The sequence below is a fragment of the Ambystoma mexicanum genome, chromosome 3p (genome assembly GCF_040938575.1).
Source record: "Ambystoma mexicanum isolate Mex_15411 chromosome 3p, UKY_AmexF1_1, whole genome shotgun sequence".
Classification (NCBI taxonomy): Eukaryota; Metazoa; Chordata; class Amphibia; order Caudata; family Ambystomatidae; genus Ambystoma; species Ambystoma mexicanum.
The window spans coordinates 1,125,224,857-1,125,239,297 of NC_090925.1; positions in this window are offsets into that span (position 1 = coordinate 1,125,224,857).

Below are 14,441 nucleotides of genomic sequence, written 5' to 3' on the forward strand. Positions count from 1 at the left end.
AAAAGAGGAAGAGGTGATATCTAATGAAGGCCGTGGTGAGGGCCTTATTAATAGGATCCCCACTCCAACACCCTTCCCTTCAGGTCAGGGGGCATGGGAGAAGGTGGTAGAGTCAGTGTGGTGAGCAGCTAGTGTAGCAGAGGTATGAGAGCAGAACCAGTTTTATATGATAACAAGAAGAGAAAGTGGAATGCAATAAGAGTCAAAGTGGTCAGTGATACAGGAATACTTGTTGCAGAAGGGTCGTGCATTCCAGAGGCCAAGTGAAAGAGTCATGGGACGAGGGGTTGAGGAGCAGGCGTTGTGCAGTAGACGAGGGGAATAGATGAGGTTAGAGATCCTTGGAGAATGTGAGCATCTGATTTGAAGGGTGGAGGTGCCGACACAGAGAAGGGAGATGGAGAGTGGGGAAAGTGAGGTAGATGTTAAACTGAGTTGTAGTTGAAGTCTACTAGAGAAGGTGTGGGGAAGAGTGCGTGCAAGGAGGAGTGGAGTTATGTCAAGGTGCATGATGGTGGGTAGAAGAAATAGGCAGGAAGAGAGTGAAGGAAGGGTGTAGTCCAAAAGGGAGAGGACAGGTATGTGAGCAGAAACATACACCCACACACGCGCACACACACACACACACACACACACACACAAAATAACACTTACCTTGCTCCCGCAACTTCTCTTGCCTGGCCACACCTGCCAGCCCATGTTTTTTTATTAACATAAAACTCTTTTTTCACTCTATACATTCCAAATTGGGTACAGGGACGTTTCAGAAGTGGACTATCCACTATAGACCAGGTGTTTGTCCTTTGGAACACAGCCAATAAATATGTTGTAGCCAAGAAGCCACCCATCTATGTAGCCCTTCTGGACTTCTCATCAGTCTTCAAGCTTGTCATTAGAGAGAGGCTATGGGTCAAACTTGTGGGGCTGAGAATAAATAGCACACTCCTGCACATCATCAGAGACTTATATTTCAGAACCACTGTTGAGATCAGATACGGCCTATGTGGTCAACTCAGAGATAAAATACCCACAGAAAGAGTAGTTAAACAGGGTTGTCTATTGACACCAGTCCTCTTCTGTTTATGCATCAATGACCTGCCAAAATGTGTGGAGGAATCCTCTAAAGATTCCCCTGTCATATGCGGGAAGCCACTGTCGATGTTATTAAATGTGGACAACTCTGTCCTTTTGGGCAGGACACTAAATGCCCTTAGAGCCCAACTAATGGCTGAGGTGACCTAGTGCAAGGTGAACCATATAATTCTAAACAAAGGTAAATCATATGTTATGATTATTGACAGGAATCATGGTAGGAAAACGAAATTCCTGTTATAGAATGAATGGATGGTGAACCAATAGAGGTCGCAAATTGCTTCATCTGCCCCAAGATTTCTCTTTCCTCAATTATGGCCTGGAAAGCATAACTAGAAACTGCAACTAGGAAAGCAGCAGGGAAGGCCATTATAAACCTAGCCTGTAAATACAGGGACAATTTTGGTGCTAAAATTGAAACAATTTCCACAGGAAATTGGGCAGAATAGTCACCTATGGGGTGAAGTTCTGTGGCCTGGACAGAAATGTCAACAGAGAAGGCATATGTGAATACCAATTCTGGAAACATCTTCTGTACCTGCCCCAAGGATTCACAACTGATATTCTCCATGCTGAGGTGGGTTCCCAAAACCAACAACGAAGGGTGAGGAACCCATGGGCAAGGTATGCTGTGAAAATGAGCCCAGACACAAGGCCTGGTAGACAGGGCCTGGGGCAAGCACTTCGCTCAGTCCTTCCTCTCAAACTATAGGATGCCGATGTGTCAAGATCTTACTTCTTTGGGCTTAGAGAGTATATTATACACCAGTTCCTATATGCTAGCCCCCGACAGGTTAATCTTGAATGAGCTAAAAACAAAGCAAGATGAAAAGGCAAAATTGACAGACGAAGAAGAGCTGGCCGTCCTATCCCATCCAAAGTGGGTAGATATTAACACACCTCACGGTGGGTACCATCCTTGCCTGGAATCTCTTACTAACTGAAAAATAAGAAGCCTTTTCATTCTCGCTAGGGTAGATGCTTTACCACTGGAAAGAAACAGCAAAAAATCGAACATAGTAACAAATGCCAAACATAAAATCTGTGGGCAGAGCAAGAAAATCTATACCATTTTCAACTCGTCTGTCCAGTTTATGAACCCTTGAAGTTAAGATCCATCTCTCCCCTAGTTAGGAAGGAAGGTTTCTTGCTAACGATGAAATGGTACCTCCCCTGTTTTTAGGGGACTTTGAGGAGGCTATTAAAAATCAACCACTGCTTTTTTATGCAGGTCAAGGAAATAACTCCAGCTAGGAAAATGAATATGAGGGCAACTTTTAGACTACAGGGCTGTGAGTGATGAGGTGTACCATCTCACTTTATTACTTCTATCTTTCCCCTTCAGCAGCATTTTTCTACTAAACCAGTCTTTTTAGAATCATTGTTATAGGTTACTTAGGTTACATGTGTCTGATTACATTCAAGATAGTTTAAATATTTATAATCAGCCGAAAGTGCAATCAAATGTACAATTTACCAACATCCTGATCAAAGATTTGAAATCACCAATGTACTGAGGCAGTTTTTGTTGCATTTTTCATGGCTTATCTGGTTTTCCATGAATGAACCCGGGCCTTCTCTCTTTACCGTTCCCTTTTTTGTGGTGTGCACAAAAGGGTCTTCTCTTTTATTTGATAAAGGCATTGAGTTGCCACTTTTGAGACAAGATTGAAGTCACTCTCATAATGAAAAATTTCAGAATGCAGTATGAAATCATTTTGCAAATAAAAGGGTTGAATTAGACATGACAATTACACACACGTTCAAAATGTTGAAGTGATGGACATCTCATAGGATTATGATACTGTCAGGTGATGGCTTGGCGTCCATTGTGCAAGCTCACAGTGAGCCATGGAAGAATTGACCTGACTTCACATCTACTGCACTTTCTAAGTATATCATGATTCATTTGGGGAAAGCTGCTGAAGTAACAGAAACCTGATCTAAGATAGCATGAGGCAGGGATGTTTGTGGTGATCATATCATCATTAGCAGGAAATAATAGGCCACTCCCCTTTCTGATTGCAGAGTTCCAACCATGTAGGGTGCATACTCGAAATGCATCAACATCCGGGACAAGTATGATGTTCTGCTCTTGCTTGTAATGACAGTGACATCAAACAGGAACCAATGTTTTTTTTTTCAATTCCAATAAAATAGTATATTTCTCATTGCAACCATCTCTTTCACAATGCATGCAGTGAGATTAATCACAGTTTGACCACATTTCATAACACATCATGTATACATTGCCTGAACACCATTTTAAACATGAAAGCAATTAATTGCACATACCGTGCTAGTATCATGTTTTCTTTCCACGAAAACCTTAATACTGAGCTCTTTGTCATTGCAATTCCTTTTAAGACTCTCAAAATCTGCAATGATGTAAGTCACTTAAAATACACGCGACGGAGTTCAATTTCAATTTGCTCCACCCCTTTTCAAATTGTACATGGATGATTTTGCTCTTTTTCTATCTAAGCTGATGCGTCCAGACTTGAAGGAGATAAAATTAATATTTTATTTCCATTTACATATTTGTACCGCACATCAAAAAGGTCCAGAGGCAAACGGGCGCTAACTGAGGCTAGATGGTCCAAGAAAACCACAACAATTAGACAGACAGACACCAGCAGGCCACACAGTGCAGACCGTTATTATTCGCAAATGATGCAGCCCTCTAGTCTAAGAATTCACGAGCCTAGAACAACAGTTGACACGTTTCCCTGAGCTATACAAACAGAAATTACTTCAAATAAAGGAGCCAAAAATCAAATACATGGCTATTATTATAGGCACAGCCTAAAGGACCATATGTTGCTCCGACCAAAATAGAAATTCTATCCTTTTATGATTACCATGGTGTCCGGGTCAAAGAGAAAGGTTCATGGCAGGCTGAGGTGGAAAAGAGTGTGGAGGAGAGGAGGAGCAACCTTGTGGTTGGCTGAGCTTTATGGCAAGCAAGCAATTTCTCTGGTAGTCTAAGTTTATAAGCTGCATGCTTTCTCAGTTGACCTCTATGGAATGGAGTTTGGGTGTGCGACAGTTTGGACAAGCTTTTACTTCATGAGAATCATTTTCTCAAAAGATTATTAGCCCTAACAAAGGGGACGTGGCTATCACTTTGCTTTTAGAATTGGGCCTCAAGGTTGTAAGATATAAAGCCATTTTCAGACCAATTTTATATTATATCAAAATGTGGTCCTTGCCAGCTTTGTACAAATGTAGGGGCACTTTATCATTATGTACTGTGTTCGCCAGGAGTACTGAATCTTCTTTGCTTCATGAATTTGAAGTCACATTTGATGAATATTTGTAGGTAAACATGCAAGTGGAAGTGAAATTGGTCAGGGCTGGCTCTTACACAATATGCTGTTGAGATATGCAAGGGAAAGGATGGCATCCTCATAGCTTAATGTCAACATTGCATATAGGTGTGAAGACTATCTCTCTCTTTACTCTTTATTTTGGCATAATGACACCATAAATGAAATGCCAAATTCAAACACAAAATACAATACAATTATAAAACATGTGTTAACACATCAGAATAAAACATCAAGACCAAGAATACCAAATCAAAGATTATACTAAACACATCACCCCAGACCATCTCAACTGGATTGAAACCTTTGTGATTAAACCCCCATAGCTTCTGTCTGGTTTCATCTCCACCATGTTTTAATGGACTATCTTTCCTGTATATGTCCCTTCCCCGCATATACATATGTCTATTATGTTGTGACGATGAAATAGCCATGAATGATGAAACAGTCTACTATACAAATTGTGTAGGTGAACCCACAGCAGCACTCCCTGTATCTTAAGTTTAAAAGAGGAACTATTCAACTTGCTTGTTACATGTCTTTCTGGTCTGAAAGTAAATCTGACAAATATGGCTACTCCTTGGACACAATTGAAACTATTGAGCATTTTCTGTCTTTATGCTTGCTCTGTAGTACAGGAAGGGGATGTTGGCTCAATCATGTGTTAATACCTACCGGGATCCACTGAATTCAGGAGGTTTTATTATTTTGTCCATCTGTCACCAAACCCAATCTAATATTTGTGGTGGCTAATTATCTAAGAGTGGCTTGGGTCAGAAGAAGGTCTTGTAATTTGATTATGCCCTAATTTGTCATGTTTTATGATTTGGATTTTTGACTGGAATAGTCTTGCATTTTCAGTATTCTCATGGGTCTATCACTGTTGTTTGTTTATTAAGTAGGCCACCCATATTATGGATGTTTTAAGGCTTAGCATTCTCTCTCTAAAGCATGCCCAATTCTCTTCTCAATCTATTTCTGCAGCTGAACAGCAGGCTTGAACGCTCGACCCCCTTCCATTCATTTGCTTCCCACTTTGATTGATTTTTGCAAGGCCTCTAATGCCCGCCTCTGATGCCCATCCCTAACTTCCTTATCCATTTGCACATTGTATTTTGTAGGACTCCCACCATGTTTTATATACATCTTATTTTGTTGTGTCAAACTGATGTGTGCACTTTGTGTTCTGCAGTTTTGTATTTATAACTAAACTCATTCTTGTGTAGGTATGAATTTCTGCATTGGGATTTTATTGCAAAGCACTCCACCGCCCATTAATGAGGAATCACCTCATAAACATGTCAAATAAAAATACATACAAATAAGTATTCTTTATTTATGTAGATATGCTGTAAATATAAATATGCCTGCAATGTCACGGTCCATACCCCCACACATCTGGTGCAGACCAACCTGCCCAGGACTTCGACTTCCATAGGCTCTCTCTGGGGCCTCCTGGACTTGGTCCTGGCGCTGCTGGTGCCAGGCTCATGCTGCCATCACCAACATGGCAAGTTTCAAACTAAGTGAAGCACGTGTGGATCAATCTGAGGCAGGCTGAAGGATATAACACTTTGCGTTATTCTGCACTCCTGCAGCGTAACGCTCACCGTGTCTGTTACCTTCAGGCCAGTCTGCTACAACGCCAGTCCAGCTTCTTATCATGCAATCTGTAATGGAAGGAAAAAACATCAGGTTAGCCGCGCTGGTCAAGGATTCCACATCGCTATCCAGCGCATCGTTCATACCTACCTGAGAGCTGCTTTTTCCGGCGAACCAACGAACCTCCATCCCTCGACCGCTCCATCTTTTGCCCGCCGGTCCGGAGTCGCCGCACCTGTCGGATGCAAGAAGAAACATCAGGTTAGCGAATATTGGGGAAAATCCACTTGAAACAGTCAACTCATTGCAGCAACATACTCACCTGAAGGCCGCTCCTACTAGCGATCCCGCTAGTCTTCACCACGCGATCCGGGGTACAGCACCTGCAATACAAGAGCAACAGGTCAGTCGCACATAAGAGCAATAGCACATATAAAGACTTATCACAGAACGCTGGTCTGAATTTACCTTTTCTTGGGAAAACAAATCTGCATTCTACGTATTTTCGCATCAAAGGGAAACCTACAAGGGAATGACAACGAAGAGCAACTTGGGGCAATTTGAACTCTTTGGCGAACCATATTGATGGTAAAGACTTACCCATTGAATCAAAGTTGTCTGAGACTCGACAGGATCAGTGAAGTAACTGGATCCTAGAACTCTACGCACCCCTGCATACTGTTGCAGGACGGAGAGCCTGCCATTCTTAAAACAAAGGTGAGACATAGCAGAAGGGTTTCCAGACGATCACGGGAGGCGGGTGTGGGCCTTCCGCCTAACAGTTGGATAACGTTTCATTTAACCATTTAGGAGCACCTTTGTGACAGCACAGATACAGTGGAGGCACGTGAAATTAACATCAGACCTGCCAGTCCCGTTCGGCGCCCCTGTGGAGACCAGGTGAGTGTAACAGCAATGTATGCTTTAATGATTTTATGGGCTTTTTCGAAAATGAATCAAATGATGTTTATGGAAATTTGTGTGTACTTTTAGAATGTCTAATAGCTTAATGTCGGAGAGCAAGCAGTGAATACTTCACTGGCCCAGGCAAAGGGCTTTTGTAAATAGACAAAAACAATATTACTTTCTGACAATTTTTGGAAATTAAAACAAGTTTAAAACAATTCAATTCATCATCATCAGGTAATATGATAGTTACATGATCAATCATTACTGGGAAAGTATGTATGGGTGTTTAGGTGACATTGAAACCCTATTTATTGTCAAATCTATAAGATATGTTAGGAAAATCAATATGAAAAAATAGGCATTTTCTATTAACAATTGTAATTTAAGACAACCTGAGCCGGTGCGCCAACCGTGCTGCGCTCTAATATGTTTGTCTTAGTTAATGATTAGTCAGACCTGCTGCAGACGATGACCTCAGGCTGGGTATCCTACAGCAAACCATGCTGAATTGAAATTATTAAATGGGTTACATCTCACTGGATGCCCAGAAGGTACACCAAATGTAGTGTCACAGAGGTTATATTGCGAAGAACTACTTTTTAAAGAAATATTTGAGCAAGAAAAACATTTCATGACTCTTATACTTAATGAATTAATCCAATTGATTGGGAAAATAATTATGTTCATGCTCAACATTTACTATGACCTTCAACCTAAATGTGTACTATTGTCAAGTGCATTTAAGGACATGTTTCACGTATACTGAGCTTCTTCTGGGCAACAATTTAAAGAACAGCAATTCTGTAATGTCGCAAACAGTTTGTGAGACAGGTAGATACTTTTATTTATATGTATACAATAAATTACATCAATGTTCAGTGACAATTTCTAGGAATAATCATATTCATTTCATTTATGTGTGAATTGAGGGTTGTTCCCTCCAGATTAGTGCACTGTTGATGCATCAATATTGTCTTAAATTAACTTGATTGAAGGTTGGCCATCTAACATTACATTTGTTTTCTATTATGTTTATTTCCTTCAGTAAGGTGTAACTAATTTTCTAAAATGTGGACATGTGCCTTGCAACTATAATTCTGCAGGTAAATTGTGTCAGATTATGTATTAGTTGAGCAAAACCCCATTCAGGGAAGCTTAAAATCCCAACCCTAAACAAGATTCACACAGTCAACATTTGTCTTTTGAGTTTCTATTTCTGGTCTCGGACAACCTTCAGTTTAATAATTAAGCAGGCAGCAATGCCACTCTTTCACTCTGAGTCAATTAACACGCTTGTTTCCGATAACACCTTTTTTCAAATGAAATACGGTAGCATGAAATAAATGTGACAGGTGATTCCTCACTGGTGTTACCATGGGACTAAACCCGTACGTCACTCTAAATGTATGCACACACATTAACATTGATTTAATTTGATTACAAACCATTAAAAAATGACTTTCAGAGAATGATGCAGATTTTAAACCCACATCACTGCTGAACTCAATGGGTGAAGAAGAGTTTAAAATAAGCTTTAAAACAAAGCAGTTTACACAATCTAAAATGTTAGACGCAAGCTATGACAAACTATTGGTGCCTACCTCAGAGACTGGACACTACTTTACTGCATCTTCTAACGTGTCCAACCAGTTGTAACAAAATTATAAATTCTTAGGTTTCACAAGATTCTGTTGCTTTTCGAATACTGAGACAGTGGGGCCTAATTCACTCACCATTCTCAATAAACCAAGTTCACCCTTACAACACCCAAGTGACAATGTGTTCAGAAAGGAATAGATTTAACTTATGTTTTTGACTACAACAGACACCAAACATTAAACTTGTTGGTCCATATTCAATTTGAGATGTCTGAATCTTCCAGAGATCTCAAATTGCATGAGAAAGTGCCAATACTATGATGCTGCGCAGAATTCCATGTTCTTGTATACATCAAAAAGCACATATACCTTCCACTATGTTCCCTTTTCCAATGTTAACTAACTTTTAAACAGGGCCCCTAAAATAAGTGTATATGCTAGCAGGGATTTGGTTCATTCTTGGGAACATTGCTAAATAATCTTCGAGCACACATTCTCACTTTTTTATCTGCATCTCAAAGATCCAGGGCAGATGATGATGGTGATTGTGTCACCACAATAGAGAAAATAAGATGGATTGAAAGCGTGCTCAATTTAGGAAGAACAAGAGTGAATTGATTGTTAGGTTGGGAATACGTTTATATCTATGCACATAAATCAAATGTTGATTTTTGTATGACATTGTGCTGAAGTTATATTTTATGTGAATCAAATGTACATACATTTTGCATGAATGATTTCATTGTGTATGAATTGATGTTTATGTATTTAGAAGAGATTTCACTGTTGTATTGCAGGAGGTTTTCTGTTACATGAGTAAGTAACCAATGCTGTTTATCATAATGATTTTTTAAATGAAAGCTATATTTATAAAATAAATACAGAGTGTGTTTGAATCTCTCACATGTCGAAGAATGTTCTGCATATACCCAGCACAGGTAAGAACACAGACTGACCTCAGGCAGCACTGTCATCTAATCTCTTCCTTCTGTCCATACACCTGCTCCAAAATCACTTTCAGGCAATTTGGTCCATCATTTTCCCTCCATGTTTTATGGATTTGCCTACAGTTAGGGTTACAAAATGATTTGTCAACTGCGTACTGTGAAGTTCTGGGTGTAAGAGACAGACACAAGGTTGGCATTTTGATTGATAAAAAGGTTTACTCAGGACAACAATAAGAGGGGTTGGAGAAAGTCCTAAATGGCCCTATCTCTACGAGGACTTTCCCTGCCTCAACAAAACTAACTAATGATACTGTCAGTCTCAGCATGTCCAAATTATATTCGACCGCCCTGTGTTCAAAACCTATCCTATCCCTCACAATCTACACTTAGGAAAAAGGTGAAAAAGGAAATGTCTTTTGCCTGTCAACCAGCAGCGTGATATTATAGTTACAAACTGAAAGTTCAAAAATGGTGTATACAAGCAAATATAAGGTCCATAAGGCTTGGGGTCGATTCCCTTTCCCCAAAGCCTTTCTTGTATTCCACAAGGTTTTTTCTTTGTGAGCAGACCTCCTTCCTAAGGCTGCAACAAGGCAAAATAGCCTGGCTCTTTCTCCCAGGCTGCACTGCAATTGTTCTTCTCACCAGGGCTGGACTGGGAACTAAAAGAGGCCCTGGAAATAATTACTGGGGACCAAAAGAGGCCCTGGAAATGAAGTTCAAAGTGGCCCTATATGACACATTTTCAGCAAGCCCAATGCTTTTCCTATGAGAAAATTTGGAAATACCACAGAAAAGAGGTCCAGGGTGCAGAGGCCCACCGGGAAATCTCCAGAGTTCCCTAAAGGCCAGTCCACCCCTGCTTCTCACTTGTTTTGGGTTCCAGACCCCATTCACAATGCCTCTCTTCTCTGCCCACTTTCTTGCAAAGTAGGATACACTAGGTTTTTCACTTCCCAGTGTTGTCTTTATTCATTCAATTGTACCCACAGCCTTGGTTTAATCTCCTGCCTAGGTCTATGGGTGTTGTCAGCACCTACAAAGTTTGTACTCCTCTTAAATATAGTGTCCGGAACACTTCCCCAGCCAGGTTCCCAGACCCCCTTCACGTATTCACTCACAACATTCTGGTTTTCCAGTCTCTCTCTATGCCACAGCCCTGGTTTACTCTCCTGCCAGGGTCTGTGAATGTCTCTTGTTTCTTTAACATTTGTAATTCCCCCTCTTATGGATTGGGGCCTCTTTCTCACATGGGTCCCAGAGCCCCCTACACTGAATTCTTCACATTAGCATCTGGCTTCAATCTTCCCTCACTCCAAAGCCCTGGCTTACACTCCTGCTAAGGTCTGTAAGTGTCATTTATTTCCACAAAGTTCATTGCTCCCAGACCCTCTCTGCCAGGACTCTCAGCCCTGGTAACTGTTCTTCCTTCACTTCACTTCGTGCCCCATGTACCGCCTGGTTGTACCCAACCTTTGGACTAGCCACCCTTGGACCTGTGGGGCTTTCGCCTCATCTCTCAGGTTTCTCGCGGGTCTCCCAGGAGTTGTGGCGGCTCTTCGGGTTCAGCGGGACCTTCTGCTGTCCCTTGCATACTCTCCTTGTAGTCCCTTGTTTCCTGGATGTCAGCATGACCGCCCCGGTAACTGGCAGGTAAGTTTCCTCTCTCGCGGTCTGCTTCCCGCTTTGTCGGTTTTGCATTCCTCCTGCACGTTGTCGACTTCTCCCTGCTGAGAGTCTATGCAGCCCTTACAAGGGTGCTTGGAAGTATCAAGCTTTGAACGAAGACGCCATCCTTCTCTCCCCACTCTGCCTTTGAATGACAGCTGACCAATCACGCTGTCAGAAAGGCTGGAGCTTGTACCTTTGTTCTTCCTAGTGATATTCCCTTCCTCTTCCTCGTCTCAGTACTACCATTGAATACTGTGTAAATGTCTTTTTCCTCAATTGGTTCCACTAGAGAGGCATTACAACAGCACATTGTGATACTTGGTGGAGGGTACAGAAAAGGGGTTGGAGTAAGGGTGGGAAGGTTAAAGGGGTACTATATTCTCCCTATCTGGTCACTACTCTCAACGGGGTCCTCCCTCCTCATGAGGTCCTGCGGCTCAGTACCACCCCCAGTGGGACTATCGTGTAGCAACTTCATCACCCTGGCCTCATGGGGGGGGCGCTTTCCCATCCAAAGCATTGATGATACCTTGGGATTTGTCACAGTACCCATAAAGACTTTCCCATAGTGATTGATCATTTCATTATCATGTTACCTGTTGATGCTTACAATGGTGTCAGAGGCCTGATGGCAGATAAATGCCCCGGACTGTAGAGAGAATAGTGCCCAAGAGAAATGAGTGACTGGAGCCTTGCAGACAAGAAAGGACAGGTAATAACTTTATAGAAAGAAAACAAAGGCATTGAACCGAAAGGGGCACAGAGTAGAACTAAGACTAACATGCTATGTTCTCACTTGGTATGTACACAGAAGATGGGAAGGGTTTCCAAAAAGCAGAATGTCAGGGGAAACTAGCCTTCTGAGCAGGTTTTTATTGCAGGGTCTGCAAACAGCAGCAACAGGACACATCATGATACTATAGTTCACTGCAAGAGAAGCAGGGCTCAAACGCTATGCAAGAGCACTGTGCTCCTTCATGCAGCTACTTTAATGACAAACTCTGTGTTGAAGCAGGCCTCTTAGCAGCACCTGGAGCACCACACCTGGAGGTAATCTACCTCCTACCTCTCCGACCCTGGCGTGAAAGCAGCATTGACCTATTGGGCCTCTGGGGATTAACTTCTCAGATTGCTGCATAGGAAAAGCCAGGCAAGGAGAACTGCCAAAAGGTGCATTACAGGGTATGTAGCTTGTGAAATTAAATGTGGATGTTCTAAAGTCTTGCAAAGGGACCGTGAAGTCAGAAATATGAATGGGTATTGTCCAGGCTGAATCATTATGATGAATTCGGAGTCTTGCGAATTATGGTGATGAATTCAGAGTCTCTGTTAGTCCACAATGGTGCCCAAGAGGTACAGTTGTGACAAATTAAGGAACTAAAAGTTCATAAAAAATTAAAAAATAAAAATTGAAAGAAAGCAACACTATTTTCGTCTATTTCTGAAAGCCATTTGCCTGAACACCTGGGCAGTTCTAGTACATTTAAGTTACTAAGAGTAAATCTGATGTCCCTATGAGAAACTGTGGCTTACGCCAGACTTACTACATGTAGGTCAGGTGGAACTTCTTTGTGAATCAGCAGATGTATTGTGAGGAATTGCCATCTGTCAAGGGGGCAAAGCCCTGACCTTTTGGATTTTTGTATTAACAAATAGAATGATGAAGGTAATTCCATCTTTAAAATGGGCAATCTGCACAGATTCCCTTTTTCCGTTGACTCCATGCCAAAAGCATAGTGCACTCGTGCCCTGCTGCATCAGTAGGCTGATCTGCAGCGCACGCTCTACCAATGGCACAGAGCAGGTTCGAAGGTCACGAGATGCCCACTTGACAGATGCAGAGACAGCCAAGTCCCTTCGTCTTAGGGGCCATTTAATATATGCCCCACTTTTCCCAAAACTATGATGATGGTAAAGTAACCCATGCTTGTGGCAGGGTAAACTAAAAAGAAAAGCTACGCATGAGTTTAGGCATAGTGCATGGTCTTACTTATGATCACGACCGGCGCATTCCAACTGATATCGCACATGTGTCAGCTCCAGCTGCTGTGAGTCAGCTCTGCTGTGGAAGGTGTTGTGTATTCTGATCAGCTGGGTGTAGCCACCAAATATCAGGACAGGAACTGGAGGGCTGGGCTGCCTTTTTGATCTCTTTGTGAGGGCATGTAACACCCTCCTCTTAAGACAGCCACACAGCAGGTAGCTGTACTGGGCCCAGGTATCAAAAGAGCACACCCATTCAAAAGGAGTAGCCTTACACCGGGGTGCTGCAACTCTAAAGGCATTTGTTCTCAGTGAGAAGGGAAGGGTCGGGATTAATTTAGGCAGGAGGGCTCTCGTCAATGGATGGAGGCTTGCACCATCTTGATTCTCACTGTCCCTCTCTTTCCTTCCTGTGCCCTCCATGTCCTCTGGAGCAAAGCACTTTGGGTATGGCATCAGAAGGGCAAAGTCCACTCTGTTCAAGAGAAGGGATTGGAGCACTAAGGCAGGCTAGCTTTAGTCCAATCACCTGAGGACTTGTGTCTTTAAAAGAAGGGGTCTTCACCCCTTCTTCAGATCCTCTCAAGACAACGAAGATTTGCTCTGAAATAGCAGAGAAAAACTCACTGGGCTTCCTTTGGTTGTACTTTCCAGAACCCTCAGCCTGAGGTGATGAAGCAATCATCCATACCCACTCCCAGGGCACATCAGTAGTGATCTTTGCTGTGGATCAGGATCTACCACTCTGCACCAGAATCTCCTGGACTCAGAGATCAGACCCTGAATGGATCCATACTGTCCTTGATTCCCCCCGAGTGGGCCTCACAGCAACTGGAGGGCCAGACTAGTCGAAGCTCCCAGTTCTACCGCACCAAACCTGTCTCTCTGTGTTCACCACATCTGGAACAAGAGGGAAGTCATCAGCAATGGTTGCTGTGCTCCTCCACCAATTGCAAAATTGCTTGCACTTTCAACCAGCTCGACTCTGCATCGTGTCCTAGATAAAGCTCGTCACTTGCTAGGGCCGAAGCGATTTCTCAATCCCGGGACCTGAACCGAATCACTGGAGCGTCGCACGCTGACTCTAACTAGGGGTTACAACCACAGCTTCAACTGCTGCCTCCTCTATCCACATCGACACGCCTCATATCACCACTTCGACTACCATCGCCCACAGACTCGAACTGCTGGAGTGTCACTCATTGACGCCTCCCAGTGGCTAAAGTCTGACTCGACCTGGCCCAACTGCGAAGTGTTCCTGGGACTGCCCCTCCCTTCTTGAGTGCCACCCTTCTACTGCACAGAGCACC